The sequence below is a fragment of the Mobula birostris genome, chromosome 3 (genome assembly GCF_030028105.1).
Source record: "Mobula birostris isolate sMobBir1 chromosome 3, sMobBir1.hap1, whole genome shotgun sequence".
Classification (NCBI taxonomy): Eukaryota; Metazoa; Chordata; class Chondrichthyes; order Myliobatiformes; family Myliobatidae; genus Mobula; species Mobula birostris.
The window spans coordinates 32,006,063-32,031,499 of record NC_092372.1 but is presented as its reverse complement, the minus strand read 5'-3'; positions in this window follow the sequence as shown (position 1 = coordinate 32,031,499).

The window sequence follows — 25,437 nt, the reverse complement described above, 5'->3', positions numbered from 1 at the left end:
ATGGATAAGAGAATCACGGAGAGAGCAATCCCTGTGGGAAGGGGAGAGAGGAAGGAAGATAAACGTGCTTGGTGGTAGGATCACTTTGGAGATGGCAGAAGTTACAGAGAGTGATGTGTTGAATGCAGAGGATCATGGGGTGGTAAGGAAGGGTACAAGCAACTCTATCATTTTAAAGCTGGTGAGAAGATGAGGTGAGTGCAGCTGTTCCGGAAATGGAGGAGATGCGGGTAAGAACAGCATCACTGGTGGAGGAAGGGAAACTCTGCTCTTTGAAGAAGGAGGACAGCTCAGATGTCCTGGAAAGGAAAGCTGCACCCTGGGAACAGATGTGGTGGAGAGAAAGGAAATGAGTCAAAGGAATAGCATTTTTACAGGAGACAGGGTAAGAAGAGTTATAGTCAAGATAACCATGGAAATTGATAGGTTTATAAAAAATGTCTGTTGACAATTTGTCTCCATAGATAGAGACAGAGATCAAGGAAGGGGAGGGAAGTATCAGAAATGGACCAAGTGCAGGGTGGAAGTTGCAGGCAATTTATGAGCTCAGCATGAGTAACCCAAAGGAGTCGTCATTGTAGCGAAGGAAAAATTGAGGAGCGTTAGCATGGAAGGCTTGTAACATGGACTGTTCTATGTCATCATCATCATCAGCTGCATGCTCAGATTGGGCTTTGACTGCCCGGGCCCACACACTCCTGTTTCGGGTCAAGTGGATTAATTCATTGTTATTCATTTCCAGTTCTCTGGCTGCTGTTTCCTTCATCATTTGTCTTTGTCTTCCTCTTGCTTTCTTCCCTTCAATCTTTCCCATAATTACCGTGTATTCTAACTTCTCTTTCCTACTCACATGTCCAATGGAGTTACGTTACCTTTTCAAGATCTCATACATTATTTCTCACTTTGTGCCTGCTCTGTTTATGACATCCTCATTAGATATTCTTTGCATCCTCTTCAAAAATCACACCTCTGCTGCTTCAATTCGTTTCCTCATGTTACTAGATATTGTCCAACATTCTGGTCCATATAACATAACTGGATAAACTTAACATTTCAGTACACTGAGGCGAGCTGTCATGCCTAGTTTAGTGTTGGTCAGTATACTCTTCATTCTCGTAAAGGTGTCTTTTGCCATCCCTATACTTCTTTTGATGCCCATGTTGAACCTGGGCATCTGATGTGACCCAGTTTCCTAAGTAACAAAAGTTCTGTACTTGTTTTATGCCTTCCCTGTTTATTCTCAGCCTGCAGATACAATTCTACTTCTTTTTGGATATCACCATACATTGTCTTTTTGCAATTAATAGATCGACCCATTTTTGCAGGTTCTTCAACAACTATATCAATTAGGTTTTTTAGTTCTTTCTCCATACTTGCAATTAACACAGTGTCATCTGCATATCTGAAATTATTGATGTTTTCACCACCAAATTTGATTCCCAAGATGTCTCTTATTTTTTGTAATATTGTTTCACTGTACACATTAAACAAATTGGGAGAAAACACACCCTTGTCTAATGCCTCTCTTGATTTTCGTAAACTGACTCACTTCTCCATCTATTCTTACAGCAGCAGTTTGTTCCCAGTACAGATTTCTGATTAGGCGGAGGTCTTTCAAATCTAGATAGAAACATAGAAACATAGAAAATAGGTGCAGGAGTAGGCAATTCGGCCCTTCGAGCCTGCACCGCCATTTATTATGATCATGGCTGATCATCCAACTCAGAACACCGCCCCAGCCTTCCCTCCATACCCCCTGACCCCCGTAGCCACAAGGGCCATATCTAACTCCCTCTTAAATATAGCCAATGAACTGGCCTCAACTGTTTCCTGTGGCAGAGAATTCCACAGATTCACCACTCTCTGTGTGAAGAAGTTTTTCCTAATCTCGGTCCTAAAAGGCTTCCCCTCTATCCTCAAACTGTGACCCCTCGTTCTGGACTTCCCCAACATCGGGAACAATCTTCCTGCATCTAGCCTGTCCAATCCCTTTAGGATCTTATACGTTTCAATCAGATCCCCCCTCAATCTTCTAAATTCCAACGAGTAAAAGCCCAGTTCATCCATTCTTTCTTCATATGAAAGTCCTGCCATCCCAGGAATCAATCTGGTGAACCTTCTCTGTACTCCCTCTATGGCAAGGATGTCTTTCCTCAGATTAGGGGACCAAAACTGCACACAATACTCCAGGTGTGGTCTCACCAAGGCCTTGTACAACTGCAATAGAGTTTCCTGTAATATTTCAAATAATTTATTGTGTTTCACTTAATCAAAAGCTTTTCTGTAGTTGACAAAACAAACAAATCTTTTTGCACTTGAATAGCTCATTCTGATAGTATCCTTAACATTAATATCTCATTTCTTGTACCTTTGTCTTTCACAAAACCACATTGTTCTTTACCTATTTCAGTTTGTATCTTACTTTTAGCTCTTGTATTCAAAAATTTTTAGAAGTATCCTAGTGATATGACTCATTAAACTTATGGTCTTATGTAATTCACATTCTATTGCTCCAGGTTTCTTAGGAAGAGTGATAAATACTGATTTTTTTTTTCATCTCTTCTGGTATTATTCCAGTCTCATAAATGTCAGTGATTAAATCAGTAAGTTTTTCAATTCCATAATCTTCAAGGGCCATAATTTGTTCTATTACTAATTCATCAGGACCTGCTGCCTTTCCTTTCTTCATCTGATTTATTGCATTACAAACTTCAGATTTTAAAATACTTGGACCTTCAATGGTCCTCTTAATTTCTGGTTTTTCGCCTCGATCATCTTCAAACAATTCCTGAATATACTCAGTCCATCTGTTCATAATCTCATCCTTTTCCATGATAATGGTACCGTCCTTTGCTTCCAAACATCCACCTGAAGAACAGAGGAGCTTTTTACCAGTGATATTCTTGATTTGTTGATGTAACCTTTTTGGATCAGTAATAGGGATTCTTTCTATTTGCTCACATTCCTGGTTTAACCATTCTTCTTTGGCTTTTTGACATAAGCTTTTAACTTTTTTATATAAGGACTTGTAGTCCATAGGATTTGCTTTCTTCAGTCTCCTTTCTTCCATTAGATTTTTGATTTCATCTGTCATCCATTTATTCTTTGTGCTTTTTTCTTTTTTAGGAACCACTAACTTTGCTGATTCTACCAAGGCATCCTTTAGAGAGTTAAATTTCATTTCTACATGATTGTTACCGTCTTCAACAGATTCTATTTCTAGACTTTGAAATCTATTCCTTACTTCAATTGTAAATTTTTGTCTTAAGTTTTCTTCTTTAATTAATTGCAAGTAGTCAAGGGATTGTTCAGGTTTTTGCTTCTTTAGTTTTTTAAGTTTTACTTTTACATGACATACTACTGGTCACTATTACAGTCTGCACCTGGATAAGTTTTGCATTGAGTCACTGAATTTCTAAATCTTTGGTTTATAGTAGTAAAGTCAATTTGATTTCTAGTGGACTCTTCCAGGTCCACAAGTGTCTTGGATGGTTTTTAAAGTAGGTATTCATAATGACCTGATTATTCATCTTATACCATTCTACCCATCTCTCACCTCTTTCATTTCTTTCCCTAGTCCAAATTTTCCTATGGTATTTCCATCTGCACCTTGTCCTATCTTAGCATTTAGATCTCCCATGACAATAACAATATCTTGAGATTTACACCCATTATTTGCTTGTTCAAACTCTTCATAGAAGTTATCTATATCCTTATTTGTTGCATCTGTTGTTGGTGCATATACCTGTATAATTGCTCAATCAAATGGTTGTCCTCTGAATCTAACAAGGAGCACTCTTTCTGACATTGCCCAATGTCCGAAAACACTTTTTGCCATGTTTTTATCCATAAGAATTCCTACTCCATTAGTATGGGATGTTCCACAAGAATAAATTAGTGTTTTATTTCTATTCTGTCGTGTTCCAGCACCTATCCAATGAACTTCACTAATTCCCATGATGTTAATCTTTTGTCTTTCTATTTCATTTACCACATTGTCCAATCTTCCTGCTTGATATAGGGTTCTTACATTCCAGGTGGCAATAACTTTCTTTTGTGTTACTTGAATTTTATGAGCAGTAGCTTGATGACAGTTGGGGATCCCCTGCTGCCCAGAATCAACCCTGCTGAATGTTGTGGGGGGGGATGAAATCAGCGGAGAGACAGGGTTACTGGTAGATACAAAGCAGCTTCTTTATTCGGCACAACACGGTACAGCAGGCATCGTATGGACGGAGACACTTACAGTGAAAGGTCTGCTAACCCAATGTGGGCTCGATATTTATATGCTAAACACAATCTATGAAGTTATAGACAATGCATAGACAATGCTTCCTTTTGAAGCTACATACAAAACATCACACCTTCTGACTTCATCTTTTCCTCCTGATGCCAACATGTCTGCGTTCGTACTCACAGCCTTTAGGAGTGCAAGTCTAATCCACAATACATTTATTTGGTATTTTACGTGCTAACATAGAGGACAATTCATATTTATAAAGTATAGATAAGGCTGTCTTCGAAACTACCTGTAAACTTCACACTTCCATCCGCAGCGTCTGGCTAGTATTCCGATATTCACAGCTTTTAGGAAATGCATTGTTGTGAACTCAGTCCACAGTATTTTGTCAAACAGAAGACTGGTGGCCAGAGTCTTTTAAGTGTAAATGAATCATCTACCCAAAAACTCACTCTAACACCAAGCGAAGCATCTTCAGAATTGTCTTGAAGATCCTCTTGACGCTTTTGTTGTGCGTTACATCTTGTGCGTTTGACCAGAGTTTTCTTAGCAAATAGATTCTAGGGAACTTAGATCTAACAACGGTGGTTTGCTATTGCCTTCCGTAGGGCGAACTGAAGAAATCGCCATTTCTCTTCCCAGCGTTCATCCACCTGTACTATAGCTGTTGTCCTTTAAAGTCGTAGCTCATCCGCCTTCTCCATCATAAATTCAGTTACTGAACCTGCCGGATCTGTTCTATGTAGCCAACAAGCGCATAGTATTTTCTGGAGAAAGTGGGAGGAGTCGATGGAAAAATTGAAGTTCTGCCAGACGATGAAGAGTGGTGGTGGAGAGGAACTGGTTGGTTCTTTTATTGAGAAAGAAGAGGAGAGCTTTAAGGTCTTGATGGGGGATTGAAGTGTATAGGGACTGGACATCCTTGGTGAAAATGAGGCAGTTAGGACTAGGGAATTGAAAGTGAGTGAGGAGACTGAGAGCATGAGAAGTGTCATGGACGTAGGTGGGATGGGACTGAACCAAGGGAGATAGAATGGAGTCGAAATATGGGGATATAAGCTCAGTGGGGCAGGAGCAGGCAGAGACAATGGGCTTAACTAGACAGTCTGGTTTGTGAATCCTGGGGTAGGAGGTAGAAACAAGCAGTGTGGGGTAAGGGAATTACGAGTTTGGTGGCAACGGATGGGAGTTCTCCAGAGTTGATGAGGTCAGTGATGGTGTTGGAGACAGTTTTCCTCTTCAAGGGGTAGGAATGAGGAGATGAATGAGAGTTGTCGCTTAGCCTCAGCAAGGTAGAGGTCAGTCCGCCACGCTACAACAGCTCCCACTTTGTCTGTGGGTTTGATGATAAGATTGGTATTGGTGTGGAAAGAGTGGTGGGCAAAGCATTCAGAGGGGGTAAGGTCTGAAGAGGAGGGAGGAGTGCTGATGTCGAGACAGTTGATGTATTGAAATAGAATTCCAATATTTTATATTGGAGTTCTACTCTGTTCCCCCGCACCAAACACACACCCTGTTTCAAGGCTTACTTCTATCCAAGGCATTCCCTAGAGCTTAACACTCTATTAAGCATCTGGACACTGTCCTGCTTTTTTCTTTGGTCTACTTTATATTTTGCCAGATGATGCTCCTCTGCAAATCTATAAACATTTTACAATGCTGATGTTCAAATACCACTGGTGTAGTTACTTCAATGTTCACAATCCTGCTTATTATATTATATTCTACTTGCATATGATTAAGCACATTTTATTCAAATAAGTATTTTGTTCCACATGTCATTCCAGGGCTAAACCAAAAACAAACAAGAGATTAAGATGAAAAAAAAATTAAGTGCAACAAGAAGGAAAAGCAATGAGCTCTTCAAATCCAAAACCACATGAACACGGTTTTTTCAGCTGTTCATCCAATAAAATTGAAATAGTTTATCTCCCAGAATGATGCCTATTCTCAAATACACTTTCAGAAAGTTAGTCTCCATGGCAACCAAGAAGAGTCAATTCTTGGAGTAATTGTGAGCCAAAGTGATGCCAAGATAATAAGAAGTCCCTTGGGCAATTCATCTATCACCCATTATGCCATTAAACATACTTAGACAGACTCTATGCTAACTATTACACTTATCACCTCGTCCTTGGAGACAATTCCTTGCAGGCTTAACCCTGTCTGAACCATAAGATTTCTTTCTTACACCAACTGTCTACAGCAAATGCTCCTGTTTTTAGTGATAAGGCAGGCATTTCTTTCCTGCACAGTTTTAATTCTTTAAGATAATGATTTCCTTGAGGGTGTCTAGCACAGGCCACAAGGATCATGATTGAAAGTTGAACACCTTTTCTCAATTCAGGTGCCAAACTTACAAATGCCAGAAATGTTAAAAAAAATAAAAAATAAAATCATCTAAATACAGGAAGTTAGTCATAAACAAGGAAATGGTAGAATAAAGCAAAAAAAGTTGATAAAACTGCAAGCAATTTCTTCCCTGACTTCCTACAATGTGTTAGGACACAGTTGGCCTAACCCCAGACATTTAACCACCTTTATGTGCTTCAAGAAAACCAGCACCTCCTCTTTGTAAAAATTAGTAATATACCTTGTTTCATTTCATTAGACGCTTGCAAAATTGATTAGGAGGAGTTGCTTACGAGTAAAGGAAAACCTGGCAAGTGGGAGACTTTGTAACAAGGGGTGGTTGCCAGGCTGGGGTTGATTTAGCATTGCTATAGTGAAGTTCTGTATCTTCAAGCAGTGGACTACAATGAAAGTCTTAGGCTAATTGGACCCAAGTGCGAGGATGAAATTAAGCAAAGAATCTTTACTTGTGGATGGGTTAGTAGAGAACACAAGCTAGGAATCAATAATTACTACACACAGGATAGGTAAACTGAAGACTGAGCAAAGACAAACAAAACAGATGGAACTTAACTAGGGAAACAAGACAAGGCAGAGGTGTACTGATAACTAAAACAAGACACAGGTAAAAATAATTAGCTAATAATCAGGGGAGGAGGTGTGTCAGAGCCTGGAGGACTCCACTGCCCTCTGAGAACAGACTGAAGCCTGACAGACTTTTTAAAAGTGAGATAGGAAGAGATAAGGGCACATGCATTTGTTACAGTGAAGAGCAAGGCTGGCAAGATTGAGGAACCCTGATATTGAGACTCTGTACAGGTAAAAAGGGGGCATATGTCTGGTATAAGCACCGGAATCAAGCAACTCCCCTGAAGTCTATAATGGACATGCATAGGAATACACTTAAGAGAGAAGTTAGTGGGAAAAGCGACATTAGATAGCTTTGACAGATAAATTAAAGGAGGTTTGATGGTTATATTAAGAGCAAAATGGAAACTCGGGAGAGAATATATCTCCTTGAGGATCAATATGGTCAACTCTGTGTGCAGGCACAGGAGATGGGCAATTTTACAGTGAAGTTTTCTCATCCTTATTTACCATGAAGGTCATACACGCTAGAGAATTCAGAGAAGAGTACAGTAGCGTCTTGAAGCAACTCCACATTACAAAATAAGAGATGCTGCCTGATAAAGAGGAGAAGGATAAAAAGGTGGATAACTCCCTGGGGCCACGCCAGCTGCTGGTTAAGATGGTGCTGGTAAATTGCAGCAATGTCGTGCTATTCAACTATTAACTACTGTATTCTTCACACTTTTCCTTGAAAATGATCACTGCAATCAAAAGCCTGTAGCTTCCCTTTTGGTGCTGAGCCTTTGAACCACCCGTATGACCTGGCGGGCTTGACGATGCACAACGACTGCAGCATAACACGAGTCGGCGGCGCCCAGGCACGAGAGTCGGGAATGAGCCGATGACTCACAGCTGGAGCAGAGTTGGAAGTCCATTTGAAGCAGCAGAACTGAGGTGAGGCAGAGTTGAGACAGTGTGGCCTGGGCCCAAGTGCAACAGGTAAGTCGAGTGTTTGATCAATTTAAGGTCAGGTATGGGTGTATAGAAGTGACAGGCCCTGTGTTCGAGAGCAAAGAACGACCCACTGTTCGGCCGATTTAAGCGCCAGGCTAGATTGAAAGGTCAGGGTGTAGGGCTGGAGGAAAAGGATGGGCCGGTGCATAGCTTGCTGTTTGGCAAAGTTTACTCATTCCTGTGCTGAACTAAGGCTGTGGCCTGCAACTGAGGAGCTCCTGGACTGGCTATGACTGGCTTCATGGTTGTGGACTCCTTTCGTGAACTTCAATTCGCAATGTTATTTGCTTACGTTTATTGTCTGCATTATTTGTTTTAATTTCTACACATTGGGTATTTGACAGTTTTTTTTGATGGACTCTATAGGATTTCTTTGTTTTGTGATTGCATATAAGGAGATGACTCTCAAGGTTATATATAGTATACTTCGATAATAAATGTACTTTTGAACTTTTTTTTAAACTGTATCCTAGGGCATTGTAGGGAGCCAGGGAATATATTACTGGCAGAGATAACTATGGGTCAGCTACTGGACAATGACTAACGTTAAAAAACGTTGTTTGTTGTTTATTTAAGAAACACTGTAAGGATAAACTTGGAAATACAGGCTTGTAAGCATAGCATCAGTGATGGGGAAGTTACCGGGGGAGATTCTGAGAGACCTGCAAACAACAAATGTCAGTGATAATACACCTGATTCTGATTCTAGAAAGGCGAATGTTGATTAGAGGTATCCAGTATGGTTTTGTGCATTGAAAATTATGCCTCACAAATTTGCCTGAGCTCTTCAAAGGTGTGACCAAGACCATTGATAAGAGGAGGACAGTAAACATTGTCAAGGTGGACTTTAACAAGGTCTCTGACAAGACCCCATATGGTCAGCCGGTCTGGAAGGATTTAGTCACATGGGATCCAGGGTTGGAAGTAGGAGTCAGTGGATAGTAGTGGAGAGCTACTTTTCCAATTTTGAGACTGTGACAAGTGGTGTACCATAGGAATCAATGCTGGCTCCACGGTTTGTTATTTATATTAATGATTTGGATGACAATGTAGCTGGAATGGCAAATAAATTCAGTGAAGAGACCACAAATGGTGGTATAGTAATCAGTGAATTGCATCAGCATCTAGAAGAGTTGGGCAAGTGGGCCAAGGAATGACAGATGAAGTTTAATTTGGATGTGAGATTCTGCAACACCTAAAATCCTGGAAGAACTCAGCAAGTCAGACAGCATCTATGGAGAGGATTAAACAGTCAACACTTCAAGCTGTGACCCTTCAATTTGGTCAAGTGTGAAGTAAGTTAAACCAGGGTAGGACTTGTACAGTAAATGGCAGGGCCCTGAAGAGGGATACCAGAACATATTTCCACATGAGTGGCATTAAGGTAGACAGGGAAGTGTAGAATGTGCTTGGCTGGTTTGCCTTCATTGGTCAAGGAAGTGAGTACAAGATTTGGAATATTATAATACAGTTGTAAAAGACATCAATGAGACTGTATTTGGTGCATTATGCACAGGTTGGTCATCTAGATGTAGAAAGGATATCATCAAGCTGGATAGGGTGCAAAAAGCATTGACTGAGCCTATTACTGGGAATGGGGAGCTTGAGTTAAAAGAGGGCCTAGATAGGCTGGAACCTATTTTGGCTGGAGCGTAGGAGGCCGAGGGATGTCCTTACGGAGGTACTGTATATAAAGGCTTGTGCATAGATATGGTGAGCAGTTTTCCCAAGGAAGAGGAGTCTTAGATTATAGGGCATAGTTTTAAAGTGAGAGAAGAAGGGTTTAAAGAGTACTGAGGCTAAGTTTTTAACATAAAGGTTGATGAGTGTATGGAACAAACTGCCAGAGGAAGTGATAGGGCTGGGTACAATTGCAACATTTAAAAGACATTTTGACTGATATATGGACCGAATGTGTTTAGAGGGATATGGACCAAGCAAAGACAAGTGAGACTAACTCTAGTCGCAGCTTGACTGCCATGGATGATCTGTGCTGAAGGGCCTACTCCTATTCAGATCGGTGAGTCCCTGGCTCAGAGGTCTGTGCAGGCAGGAGGCCCGACAGCTTATGCCTCCCCGAGGTCAGTGAGTCCCAGTGTCAGAGGTCTGTGCAAGTCCGAAAGGTTGGTGAAGTCCAGAGGCTGACATCAGAGGATGAGGTCCAGTGGTCAGTGAGTGCGGAGGTCAAAGACCAAATTTGGTGAGTCTGGAGGTTAAAGCCCAAAGGTCAATGCTCCTGGGCCAATGTGTATGGTGCTAGGAGGACTGCATGTCCTAGCTGGAGACTAGAGGCTGAAGACCCAGTGTCTGTGAGTCTGAGAATGTGGGGCCTTGGACAGGTTCTCAGTGGCCAGGAGCCACTCTATCTTGGGGCTGGAGGCCTGTCTATGTGCATGAGTGGGTGGGTGACAGAGGTAAGAAAGGAGACGGTTTCTCAGTTGTTTTATTGCTATTGTGTTGTTTGTTTCTGCTGAACATTGTGGGTATGCTACGTTGGCACTGGAGTATGTGGTGTCACTTGTAGGCTACCCCCAACACACTATTAGTTTATATTGATTGTTAACCCAAATGGCACAATTCACTGTATACTTCAATAAATAAATCAAAATCTGAATCTTATTACCAATGAATTTCTGACTGTTGTTCATCAAACAAGTTTAAAGGAAATACTTCTGAAGAAAGAAATTCTAAACTGAGACACTTTATTAATGGAAAGGCAAAAGGTATGGCTGAGTTATTTGAGAGTTTTGGTCTGGCTCGTTGGTGGACGGATGCTTTAGCTTAATTTCCTAGTGACGCCAACAAGAGAAAATCTGCAAATGCTGGAAATCCAAAGCAACACAAACAAAATACCGGAGGAACTCAGCAGGCCAGGCAGCATCTATGGAAAAGAGAAAACAGTTGATGTTTCATGCCGAGACCCTTCTTTGTGTGCGTTGCATTTATCCAGTGATCTTCATCAGTGGAAATGCATTGCAATTGCTTGAGTCCACAAATATCAAGCTGCTGCAGGAAATGTAACTGTTAATTATTCAGTCCTGAAACATCATTTACAGTTTTACATATTCCAGCAGCTGACTGTAAGGAGTTTGTATATTCTCCCCGTGACTGTATGACTTCCTCCAGGTGCTCTGGTTTCCTCCCACAGTCCAAAGATGTACAGGTTGGTAGGTTAATTGGTCATTGGAAGTTGTCCTGTGATTAATCTAGGATTAAATCGGGGGTTGCTGGGCGGTGTAGCTTGAAAGGCCAGAAGGGCCTACTCCATGATGTATCTCAATAAATAAATATTAGATAGTGAACCTTCACTATTATTAAACAAAACCTATTTGATGAAATTATTTTCACAGCAGGTTCAAGACTGAAGTATTAATCTAAGGTTGAAAAGTGAGGAAGGCAAGTACAGGCACCCCTGAATGTCCAGGGATATCGAAAAATTGATAAATATAGAAAGTAGTAGATGAGATCCTTCCAGATTATCTGGGAAGGAGGGAGGAGTGGATAGGAAGTGGCTATTTGGAAAAAAAAAGAGGTCAAAGGCAGCAGCAAAATATCAATGGTGAACAAGATTGAGGACTATCTTAAAACATGTTAACATGTATTAAGAGAACACCCATTAGGGCAACCTGTGCATAAAGCCAAAGGATATGTGTGAGGTGTTAAGGGAACAATTTTCACCTGTATTCATTAAAGAAAGACATTATAGTTGTAGTTTTCAGGGAGGGAACAGGGATATTTTAGATCATACTAACGTTAAAGAGTAGAGTATGTCAGTGGGTAAAATGGTAGATAAATCCAGGCTTGCTTAGGAGGGCAAAGGAGGAGGTTGCTGGGGTCTTGGCAGAGACTCTTTGGTTACATGGCTGAGGACAGTAAACATTAATACTTCCATTCAAGCAGCAGGGATAAATTATCACACAACAGTGAATCTAATCCCAGAAGCAAAGATATCACTGGAAAAATGTTCTAAAGGGACAAAGTTATTCAACTCTCCACACTCATGACTGTGTGGCTAAACACACCTCAAAAGCTATTTATAAATTTACAGATGGCATCACCGTTGTTGGTTTAAAAACTTGGATGGCAATGAGGAGGTGAACGAGAGAGAGGTGAATCAGTTGGTTGAGTTAGCAAGTTCGCAACAACAACCTCCAACTCAATATCAACAAGACCTAGGAATATATTGTGGATTTTAGGAAGGGGAAGATGGGAGAACATGCACAAGTCCTCAATGAGGGATCAGCAGTGGAAAGTGTCAACGTAGCATTAGGAACTGTCCTGGGCCCAACACGATGCTGTAATCATGAAGAAGGCACATTAGCAACTCTACTTCATTAGGAGTTTGAGGAGATTTGGTATGTCAATAAAGACTGTTGCAAATTTCTATAGATGTACAGACAGATATACAGAAAGGAAATTATAGACCAGTTGGCCCGACCTCAATGGCTGGGAAGATGTTGAAGTCAATTGTTAAGGATGAGGTGATGGAGTACTTGGTGACACAGGACAAGATAGTACAAAGTCAGCATGGTTTCCTTCAGGGAAAATCCTGCCTGACGAAACTGTTGGAATTCTTTGAGGAGATTACAAGTAGGATAGATAAAGAGGATGCAGTGGATGTTGTATATCTGGACTTTCAGAAGGCCTTTGACAAGGTGCCACACATGAGGCTGCTTACCAGGCTAAGAGCCCATGGTGTTACTCGGGAGTCCTTGTGCAGAACACCCTGAAGGTTAGCTTGTAGGTTGAGTCGGCGGTGAGGAAGGCAAATGCCATATTAGCATTCATTTCAAGAGGTCTCGAATACAAGAGAGAGCAAGAGCAAGGATGTGATGCTGAGGATTTATAAGGCACAAGTGAGGCCTCACCTTGAGGAGTGTGAACAGTTTTGGGCCCCTCATCTTAGAAAAGATGTGCTGGCATTGGAGAGAGTCCAGGGGAGGTTCACTAGGATGATTCCAGGAATGAAAGGGTTATCATACAAGGAACGTTCGATGGTTCTAGTGTTGGAAGGCCTAGATAGAGTAGATGTGGAAAGGATGTTTCCTATGGTGGGAAAGTCTAGGACAAGAGGTCACAGTCTCAGGATAGAGGGGCGCCCTTTCGAAACAGATGCTGAGAAATACCTTTAGCCGAAGGGTGGTGAATTTGTGGAATTTGTTGCCACATGCAGCTGTGGAGCCCAGGTCGCTGGGTGTATTTAAGGCAGAGATTGATGGGTTTTTGATTGGACATAGCATCAACGGTTATGGAGAGAAGACCTGGTACTGGGGTTGAGGAGGAGATAGGAATAAAAGGATCGGCCATGATTGAATGGCGGAGCAGACTCAGTGGGCCAGATGGCCTAATTCTGCTCCTATGCCTTATGGTCAAAGAGCATTCTGATTGGTGTCAATCCATAAGATGACAAGAGGCTGCAGAGGGTTGTAGACTCAACCAGTCCCATCATGGGCACAACACTCCTCACCATCAATGACATCTTCAATAAGCTGCACCTCAAGAAGGCAGCATCCATTTGGCAGGACTCACCATCATTGACACGCCCTCTTCTTACTATCATCAGGAGGTACAGGATCTTGAAGGCCCACACTGAAAGATTCAGGGACAGCTTCTTCCACTCCATTATTAAATTTCTGAATGGATCATGAACTCCTGAATATTAGCTCATTACTCTTTATTTTGCACTGTTTACTATTATGTAATTTATAGCAGTATGTCTTTCTACTGTGTGCTGCCACAAAGCAACAAAACTCACACCATATAAGACAGTGATTATAAATCTGATTCAGGGCATAGAAGATAAGAACTTGGAGATCATTCATTATCTTCATAAAGGTTTGGTTTGTGTATAGTGTGCACTTCTGATTGCCACATTATAGTAAGAATCTGATTTCTCTGAGGAGGGTGCAGAGCATCTAGACAAGTACTTGAATTGTTGAGGCATGGAGGGCAATGGACCATAAGATCCTGGCAAATGGGATCAGCATCGATGGGTTCTTTATAGTCAGCACAGATAAATGAGCCAAAGAGACTGTCCTGTTCTGTATAACCCTGTCTCTGTGATTTAACTCTGAATGAATTCTCATACCCAGAAGTAGTTTGTGTTTTTATACAAAAGAACAGCTTTCAAATAGTGGTTAGTTATAAGAAAATTAAAATCAATTAGATTTATTACATATTGCTGAAACAAATTGATGAACTGTAAATGTTTTGCTAAACATTCGCGTGATACACAAATGCAATATGCAATACAAATCAGAATATAATAATTTTGAAATATGAGCTGAATCTGAGATCAGTAGGTCATGAATTCTGCTTAAAGTACTTTCCAGTTACTCATACCCAAAGGAAGTCTGCAGGTTTTTACATTAGAGGATCACAGGCCTGTGTTTGTCAAGGATCAGACCTGTGTGAGCAGATTAAGTTGTGGCAGGTTTGCTCAAGAAGCCAGGTTGAAAATCCATATGGGGTGAGCATCATCCATACTAAGTAGTGTAACTTAGAATATGTGATTCAATTCAGAATCATGTGTAGAAAGCAAAATAAAGCAAGGGAAAGAAACTCGAGGTTAGGAAGTGATGCAGAGAAAGAAAACGTAACTAAGTTCAATCCTGAAAAGTGTGAAGTGATACACGGTGGAAGGTCAAACACGAAAGCAGAGTGCAATCAGAATCAAGTTTAATGTTACTGATCTATGTCGTGCAATTTGTTGTTTTTTGGCAGTGGTACAGTGCAATTTTTAAAATATTGCTATAAATTACAATCAGGATAATAGATTATAAACAAATCAATAAATTAATAGTGTACAAAGAGAGCACATGGTAGTGTCCATATGTTCAGAAATTTGATAGCAGAGGGTTCCTAAAATGCCTTGCCTTGTCTTGCGCCCTAAACTCCTGGTGGAGTCGTCGGGGCACCGTCATGACAACCTTTGCACCCATCCGTTCCATCTGTCACGGTTGTGTGCTAGAGCCTGGGTCACCGCAAAAGTTTTAATTCCTAAAATGCTGTGTGTGTATATTCAGGTTCCTGTACCTCCTACCTGATTAGTGGTAATGAGAAGAGGGAATATCCTGGATGGTAAGGGTGCCACTCTCCTGAGGCATTGCCTTTCAAAGATATTCTTGAAACAGAGGAGGCTACTGCCCATGATCTAGTTAGTTGAGTGTTTGACTCCTGCTGAAGGTCTCGGCCTGAAGTGTCGACTGTACTCTTTTCCATAGATGCTGCCTGGCTTGTTGAGTTCCTCCAGCATTTTATGTGTGTGCTCCTCTAATCCTCTGCAGCTTTTTCTGATTGTGTGCCTTCCTATCAGACAGTGAAGCAACCAGTCAGAGCGGTGTGAGTGGTAGCAGAGTGAAAGGGCTTTGGCTGAAGTGAGCAGAGGCTGAGGAGGAGCTTGCTCCCAGAGAGGCCCATACCACTCCCCAGGCAGTTGGCAACGTTCCACGTCCACATTTCAAAAGTTGAGGCAACGTATTGGGTAGGTCATGACGGCTGAGATCGGCCCCGTGGTTTGTTCATCCTGCAGCATGTGGGTCATGAATAACACGTTCAGTGAGTTGGCCACACCGCAGGTAAAGGCTACACAGGCAGAAAGGGAATGGGTGGCCACTAGATAGAGTAGCAGTAGGCAGGTAGTGCAGGAGTCCCCTGAGGTCATCTCCCTCCTAAACAGATATACTGTTTTGGATACTGTTGGGGGAGATGTCTCATCAGGGGAAGGAAGCAGCAGCCGAGTTCATGGCACCATGGGTGGCTCTGCGGCACAGAAGGGAAGGAAATGGACTGGCAGAGCTATAGTGATAGGGGATTCGGTTGTGAGGGGATTAGATAGGCATTTCTGCAGCCGCAAACGAGACTCCAGGAGGGTACGTTGCCTCCCTGGTGCAAGGGTCAGGGATGTCTCTGAGCGGCTGCAGGACATTCTGGAGTGGGAGGATGAACAGCCAGTGGTCGTGGTGCACATAGGTACCAACGATATAGGTAAAAAACGGGATGAGGTCCTACAAGGTGAATTTAGGGAGTTGGGAGATAAACTAAAAAGTAGGACCACAAAGGTAATAATCTCTGGATTACTACCAGTGTCACGTGCTAGTCAGAGTAGAAATAGGAGGATATTTCAGATGAATATGTGGCTTGAAAAATGGTGCAGGGGGGAGGGATTCAAATTTCTGGGGCATTGGAACCAGTTCTAGAGGAGGTGGGACCAGTACAAACAGGACGGTCTGCACCTGGGCTGGACTGGAAACAATGTCCTAGGGGGAGCGTTTGCTGCTGTTCAGGAGGATTTAAACTAATGTGGCAGGGGGATGGGAACAAGTGCAGAGAGACAGGGGTGTAAAATGAGGGTAGAAGCAAAAAGTAGTAAGGTGAAAAGTAAAAGTGGCAGGCAGGCAGGCAAGTCCAGGGCAAAAATCAAAAAGGGCCACTTTTCAACATAATTGTATAAGGGCAAAGAGTGCTGTAAAAACAAGCCTGAAGGCTTTGTGTGTCAATGCAAGGAGCATTCGTAACAAGGTGGATGAATTGAATGTGCAGATAGTTATTAATGAATATGATATAGTTGGGATCACAGAGACATGGCTCCAGGGTGACCAAGGATGGGAGCTCAACATTCAGGGATATTCAATATTCAGGAGGGATAGACATGAAAGAAAAGGAGGTGGGGTAGCATTGCTGGTTAGAGAGGAGATTAACACAATAGAAAGGAAGGACATTAGCTGGAGGATGTGGAATCGATATGGGTGGAGCTGCATAACACTAAGGGGCGGAAAACGCTGGTGGGAGTTGTGTACAGGCCACCTAACAGTAGTAGTGAGGATGGGGATGGCATTAAACAGGAAATTAGAAATGTGTGCAATAAAGGAACAGCAGTTATAATGGGTGACTTCAATCTACATATAGATTGGGTGAACCAAATTAGTAAGGGTGCTGAGGAAGAGGATTTCTAAGAATGTATGCGGGATGGTTTTCTGAACCAACATGTCGAGGAACCAACAAGAGAGCAGGCCATTCTAGACTGGGTATTGAGCAATGAGGAAGGGTTAATTAGCAATCTTGTCATGCAAGGCTCCTTGGGTAAGAGTGACCATAATATGGTGGAATTCTTCATTAAGATGGAAAGTGACATAGTTAATTCAGAAACAAAGGTTCTGAACTTAAAGAAGGGTAACTTTGAAGGTATGAGACGTGAATAAGCTAAGATAGACCGGCAAATGATACTTAAAGGATTGACGGTGGATATGCAATGGCAAGCATTTAAAGATCGCATGGATGAACTACCACAATTGTTCATCCCAGTATGGCAAAAGAATAAATCAGGGAAGGTAGTGCACCCGTGGCTGACAAGGGAAATTAGGGATAGTATCAATTTCAAAGAAGAAACATACAAATTAGCCAGAAAAAGCGGCACACCTGAGGACTGGGAGAAATTCAGAGTCCAGCAGAGGAGGACAAAGGGCTTAATTAAGAAAGGGAAAAAAGATTGAGAGAAAGTTGGCAGGGAACATAAAAACTGACTAAAAGCTTTTATAGATATGTGAAAAGAAGAAGATTGGTTAAGACAAATGTAAGTCCCTTACAGTCAGAAACAGGTGAATTCATCATGGGGAACAAGGACATGGCAGACCAATTAAATAACTACTTTGGTTCTGTCTTCACTAAGGAGGACATAAATAATCTTCTGGAAATAGTAGGGGACAGAGGGTCTAGTGAGATGGAGGAACTGAGCGAAATACATGTTAGTAGGGAAGTGGTGTTAGGTAAATTGAAGGGATTAAAGACAGATAAATCCCCAGGGCCAGATGGTCTGCATCCCAGAGTGCTTAAGGAAGTAGCCCAAGAAATAATGGATGCATTAGTGATAATTTTTGAAAACTCTTTAGATTCTGGATTAGTTCCTGAATATTGGAGGGTGGCTAATGTAACCCCACTTTTTAAAAAAGGAGGGTGAGAGAAACCGGGGAATTATAGACCGGTTAGCCTGACATCGGTGGTGGGGAAAATGCTGGAGTCAGTTATCAAAGATGTGAAAGCAGCACATCTGGAAAACGGTGAAATCATCAGACGAAGTCAGCATGGATTTGTGAAAGGAAAATCATGTCTGACGAATCTTAGAATTCTCTGAGGATGTAACTAGTAGAGTGGATAATGGAGAACCAGTGGATGTGGTATATATGGATTTTCAAAAGGCTTTTGACAAGGTCCCACACAGGAGATTAGTGTGTAGACTTAAAGCACACAGTATTGGGGATACGGTATTGATGTGGATAGAGAATTGGTTGGCAGACAGGAAGCGGAGAGTGGGAATAAATTGGACCTTTTCAGAATGGCAGGCAGTGACTAGTGGGGTACCGCAAGGCTCAGTGCTGGGACCCCAGCTGTTTACAATATATATTAATGACTTAGACGAGGGAATTAAATGCAACATCTCCAAGTTTGCGGATGACACGAAGCTGGGCAGCAGTGTTAGCTGTGAGGAGGATGCTAAGAGAATGCAGGGTGACTTGGATAGGTTAGGTGAGTGTGCAAATTCATGGCAGATGCAACTTAATGTGGATAAATGTGAGGTTATCCACTTTGGTGGTAAGAACAGGAAAACAGATTATTATCTGAATGGTGGCCGATTAGGAAAAGGGGAGGTGCAACGAGACCTGGGTGTCATTGTACACCAGTCATTGAAAGTGGGCATGCAGGTACAGCAGGCGGTGAAAAAGGCGAATGGTATGTTGCCATTCATAGCAAGAGGATTCAAGTACAGGAGCAGGGAGGTACTACTGCAGTTGTACAAGGCCTTGGTGAGACCACACCTGGAGTATTGTGTGCAGTTTTGGTCCCTTAATCTGAGGAAAGACATTCTTGCCATAGAGGGAGTACAAAGAAGGTTCACCAGATTGATTCCTGGGATGGCAGAACTTTCATATGAAGAAAGACTGGATTGACTAGGCTTATACTTGCTGGAATTTAGAAGATTGAGGGGGGATCTTATTGAAAAGTATAAAATTCTAAAGGGATTGGACAGGCTAGATGCAGGTAGATTATTCTCGATGTTGGGGAAGTCCAGAATGAGGAGTCACAGTTTAAGGATAAAGGGGAAGCCTTTTAGGACCGAGATTTGGAAAAACTTCTTTACACAGAGTGGTGAATCTGTGGAATTCTCTGCCACAGGAAACAGTTGAGGCCAGTTCATTGGCTATATTTAAGAGGGAGTTAGATTATGGCCCTTGTGACTAAAAGGATCAGGGGGTATGGAGAGAAAGCAGGTACAGGGTTCTGAGTTGGATGATCAGCCATGATCATACTGAATGGCGGTGCAGGCTCGAAGGGCTGAGTGGCCTACTCCTGCACCTACTTTCTATGTTTCTATGGTCTCCATGGTACATCTGTAGAAAATATGAAACCATGAGACATAACCCTTCTAAATGCATATTGCTAGCGTCTGAAAGGTTGCTTGATAGTTTTAAGATTAACCATGTTAACATTTCAGCACCAATCATTTAAACCTTTGTTCAAGTACTGAATAATGTCTGTTTGTGGTTGCACATTTGAGGAGTAGCAAGTGATATCACTATTATTCACACAAAGAAACCGGTTTTCAGCCTTATTCTGAGTATATGTTGAGTATCATCTCAAGATTTTTAAGTTTTCAATGGATTATTTTTTTCTGGTTTTGACTGTAATGAGAAGGATTAATTTTCTCAGGCTCTCCAAGCTAGCTGGAATCACTCCCAAAAAAAAAGCTCTCCATAAGTTGTGCAAATAGAGCAGGAGAAAAAAATGTTAATTTTCCTGATTTCTCAAAGCCTTAATTCCACTTCTCTGTGTAAGTTATGAAGGTGACAGGTTACTATTCATACAGTGTGGCTGCAACACTGTCCGGAACAAAGCAATCTGCTCGATCAGCATCCTGTACATCAGCAGTGTAAAATGTCAGCAGTCTGTTCTATCTAAATGATGTATTATGAAGGCTCTTCAGCAACGGCTCTCAAACCTGCAACGTCCAACAGTTCAGAGCACGAAGGCAGCAGGTGCATCGAAATATCATTATCCCAAGGTCATAAACAATCCTGACTGGAGATTATACTAATGATACCTTCATTTTTGCTGCATCAAGATACTAAAACTCCATACCTAACACCATTGAAAGTGTAATCTCAGTAGAACAACTACTGTGATGCATGAATATATAGCAACGCTATCTTTCCAGGGCAACTAAGTTTGAGCAAGATAAGATGGCCTTAACAGCAATGCTTAAAAAGGCAAGCTCCATAAATGTATTCCTGCTGTAATGTGTCCCTGGATAGAATTATATAATATAACACCCCAACTGTTTCCAGCTCACATGAGCCTTATTCTGACTGCTCATCTTTTTTTTCCAGTCCTGGTGAAGGGTGTTGGCCTGAAATGCCAATTGTTTATTCCTTTCCGTAGATGTCGCCAGGCCTGCTGAGTTGCTCCAGCATTTTGTGTGTATTGAGCCTTCTTCTAGCTGCTTCTTTTTTTTTCTAATCTTGCCTTTACTTGTTTTAATCTAACTTGCCTGTAAATTATCTTATTAATTGTGATAATGACTTCTGCATTTTAACCATTTACTAGATAAACAGATGGATAATAATTTCCCTTCATTTATTGGCAGCTCCATTATATATGCCATCTGTAAACACTGAGATTTCAAAATTTACTGCAATTGACCGCTTGTATTTCATAAAACTTGCTGAAAATAAATAGTCATGTATAAATAATCACATATTTGAAAACCCATACTCAGACACCTATACTGAGGAGCTGTATTAGTTTATGGACAGATATTAATCATGCTGAATTTACTGTGGTTCTGAAAATACTTTCCTCCAAGGGATAAACAGCAATAAAATATTCATGACAATACAATCTATAATTCACATAAAATTTACTTCCTCTTCAGCAACATTTAAATTTTTTTGGAGAAGTAAGTCATATAGGTAGTAAACAAAACAATTAAAAGCAGTTTTGAAGATTATGCTCACAAATACTTGTAAACTCTGGATTAAGTGCAGGTCTAATGGATATTAATCTTTATTCCTTTGAACAATGAGCATGAATATTTTTCAGAATAATTTGGTATATTCTTTCTGAAAATCATAAAATTTTGCCCTAACAGAATGCTGTCTCCTGGGTTTAAATTAGGAATGAAATAACAGCATCAATTTAAAGTTATTTCAGTTCCTTACTTTAGAAAACGAAGCATTCATAACAGAAGTTTCAACATAGTACAACTAGTTGTCAAAAGTTTTAGGTTGAAGCTATCAATATTTGCTCACAGAAGTTTTTGACTGACAAGGGAATAAAGGGAAGTCATATAATCCAGTTACTTAATAAATTTAAGAGACTAATCCTGTCTGCATTATAGGTAACCTTGATGGGCTGTCAAAATCTGACTGAAATTGTTTCAGCTAAAATATGCTGAAGGCAGTAAATGTGAAGATCAAGTTTAATAAGACAGATGACCTTTGCACGTTGGTGTGCTGTTTGTGACTGTATGAGGAAATGATTAACATAAAATGCTTGTAGCTTTGGAATGAGCTTTGACATACAAGGTAAAATGTCAACATATCCCTGGGAACTGTAATGCAGCTTTTGTAAATTAATACGGATGTCAACAATTGAATCTGACATTTTAAGCTTTTTAGCTATCTCTAGTATGTGGCAGCGGGCTTTTAAGGGGAAGGCAATTTTGTGGCCTTGAGCACGACAGTCTAATTTGATCACATTTTAAGGCAGATGAACATGATTGTCAAGTGTAACACAAGTTAAGTATCGGTTTCAAACCCTCAGTATACAAGTACAAAACGTCAAATATGATAAAGGGTGTTCGATCTATCAGAGCTAATTTCTCTGGCGGACTAATTCTCTGATTAAAGCACCAATGGCAAAACTGAGGCATCTTCAGCCAGAGGTGCCAAATTCTGATTGTTTAAGTCAACAGCAATGAATTGGATTAACAAACAAAAATCTAAAATGTTTTATTTTCAAAGGACTTGAAAACATGATGAAACAATATGATTATGAGGACATGTAGTCCCCTATTATTGTCACTTAGTAATGCATGCATTAAGAAATGATAAAAATGTTTTTCCAGAATGATATTACAAAAGCACATGACAAACCGACTTAAAGACTAACAAAAACCACATAATTCTAACATATAGTTACAACAGTGCAAAGCAATACCGTAATTTGATAAGAACAGACCATGGCACAGTAAAAGTCTTAAAGTCTCTCGAAAGTTCCATCATCTCATGCAGATGGTAAACTTCCAGCACCGCCAACTTGCCGATGCAGCATCCTGGAAGCATCCGACCACAGTCCGACTCCGAGTCCATCCGAAAAACTCTGAGCCTCCGACCACGTATTCAACACGGAGCACCATCTCTACCGAGTGTTTCGACCCCGGCCCCGGCAACAGGCGATATGCAAAGCTGAGGATTTGGGGCCTTCCCCTCCGGAGATTCTCGATCGCACAGTAGCAGCAGCAGCCAAGCAGGCATTTCAAAAGTTTCTCCACATGTTCCTCTGCGCTTCTCACGGCTGCCCCATCAAATCCGGATTGTGCACGGCACCCCTAGTTACACATATCGATATTCATTCGGAACGGCCGCACGCGCTGCTGCCATCTTCTCCCCCCTCCAAAATAGGTGACATTTTGGGTAAACTTTGGCTCTGCTCTATTTGCCTACTGCTCCACAACTCATACAGACTTCTGTATGTTTTAGTAAAAGAGTTAGAAATTGAGATCTGGAAAGACATGTCTCATATGTTTATAATCTTGGCTCCTTCTCTGAGGCTCGTCACCCTGTCCTAGTATAGGAACTTGTGAGTTCCTGAGATCCCAAGAGTGATACTGTGTAGGGCTTAGCTCCAGCCATGGCAGTAAGGTCAAGCAGAAGGTTCCAAATGAACAGCAATCCAACCAAGGCTTCAATGGTAGAGCTGGCAGAAGATGACGACTCCTCACAATGGCAGTGAAGGTGGAGGAGGGCTGTAGTATTTAAGGATCTGCAGTCTTCTTGCATTCTATGCCACTGGACCCTAACCCCAATCTTGTCTAGTTGTTGCCCATGCCTCAGCTTCCCCACATTAAACAAATTCATGCAAAGGCATTCTCCATTAAGTTAATCCACCCTAACAGCTCGAGACAATTCCTTAGGAGAACATCATACTCAATTCAAGTGATTGTTCTGTTAGTCTTGGCCCATTGTCCCACTAACAGATACAAACAAACGGTTGCACATTGTGCTAGGTTACTGGCAGAATAATGCTTCCCTTTCAGCTTTTTGAAGGCTTTTACTCCCTGACATTACTCTTCTTTACACTGCTTTGGTTATCATACCTAGCTCCAGTCTAGGTGGAGTAAAATGTAATGCATTTCTTCCTGTGCTACCATTTGAAACATGAGGTTTTCCTCAAACTTTATGAGAACATAAGAAATAGGAGTAGGAGTAGGTCGCTCAGTCCCCCATGCCTGGTCTACTATGCAGTATGTTCATTGCTGATCTCTCCCAGGCTTCTTTTCCACTTCCCCAGAGTCCTCAATTCACTGAACTTCTATACAAAAATGGCAAGTAAGAATTTCAAACAACTATTTGAGTTCATTTGCCTGGAACCTCCGAATTCACTCTTAAAATAACTGCCTCCTTTTGTACAATATTGTGCCAGAGATCACTGGTGGGAGCAGTTCACAAGCTTCCCCCACCCCTGAATGTTGCTCAGCTGGGTGTGACTGGGTGGCTATTTCAAAGTTCAAAGTAAATTTATTGGCAAAGTACATACCATATATGTCGCCATGCAAAACCCTGAGACTTGTCGTCTTGCGGACAAACTCAGTAGATCCAAGAACCATAATAGGATCAATGAAAGACCTCACTCAACAGTGCGGACAAACAACCGACGTGTAAAAGATAACAAACTGCACAAATATAAGAGGGAACAATTATAAACATTCATGGACATAAAGGAAAAAAATACATAAATAAGGAATAAATATCAAAAACATGAGATGAACAGGCCTTGAGAGTGACTCCATAGGTTGTGTTCTAAATTTTACCGAGACATGGTTTACTCCCAGCACACCCGATTATAGTGATCAGACCTGAAGGTTATTTGACATTTTTTTTTTATTAAGAAGAAGCATATGGGATGCTTTCTTCTATGAGCTGAGGCTGTGCACGGACTATAGGTTATGTTAGAAATAGATGAAACATCAGTTATAAAACAATTTTGATGCTGCACCAATGGAGCTTTTTGAGGATGCTTTCACAAAATGGAGTATTAAATATTAGCATTATCTGTCACATGCACATCAAAACATACAGTGAAATGTGTTGTTTTGCGTCAACGACCAAGACAATTCAAGGATTGTGCTGGGCAGCAGCCCACAAGTATTACAAGCATCCAGCGCCAACATAGAATGACCAGAACTCATTTACTCTAACTGTACATCTTTGGAATGTGGGAGGAAACCAGAGCACCCAGAGGAAACTGACACGGTCAATGGGAGAACGTGCAAACACATTACAGTGACAGGAATCAAGCCACAATCAGTAGTCATTCATTACCGCAATGAATAACATTTTGATAAGGCTGGTGAGCTCTGATTTGACAAAGCATTCAAGGGGAGGTTTAGCTTGGTTCACAAGAGAGACTGAAAATGCTGGAAATCTGAAGTAACACACAAAATGTTGAAGGACTTCAGCAGGTCAGGCAGTCAAATTTTGGTTGACGCTCTTCATCAGGACTGGAAAGTGGGGAGATACTCAGTTTAAAAAGGTGGGGGGGGGGAGAGTGGAGCAAGAGCTAGCAGGTGATAGGTGGAACCAAATCAGAAGGTACTGATAGGCAGTTGAGGAAGGGGAGAGTGGGATTGATGTAGAAAGTTGGGAGGTAATGGGTGGAAGTGACAAAGGACAGAGGAAAGGTGGAATTTGAAAGGAAGGACAATGGACCATGGAATAAAGGGAAGGAGGTGAAAAGGGGAACCAGAGGGAGGAATGTGTAGCTGATGGGCAAAACAAGAGAGTGGAGGTGGAGAAAAAGGGGTAATGGCAGCTGGTGGGATAAGGGGTTTATAAAAAAAGAGGATCAAGGAGAGTGATTACTGGAAGTCAGAGAAATTGATATTCATGTCATCAGGTTGGAGACTACTGAAACAATTTGAGGTGCTGTTCCATTAATCTGAGTTTGGTCTCAATTTGGCAGTAGAGGTGGCAGTGGAGACAAACATT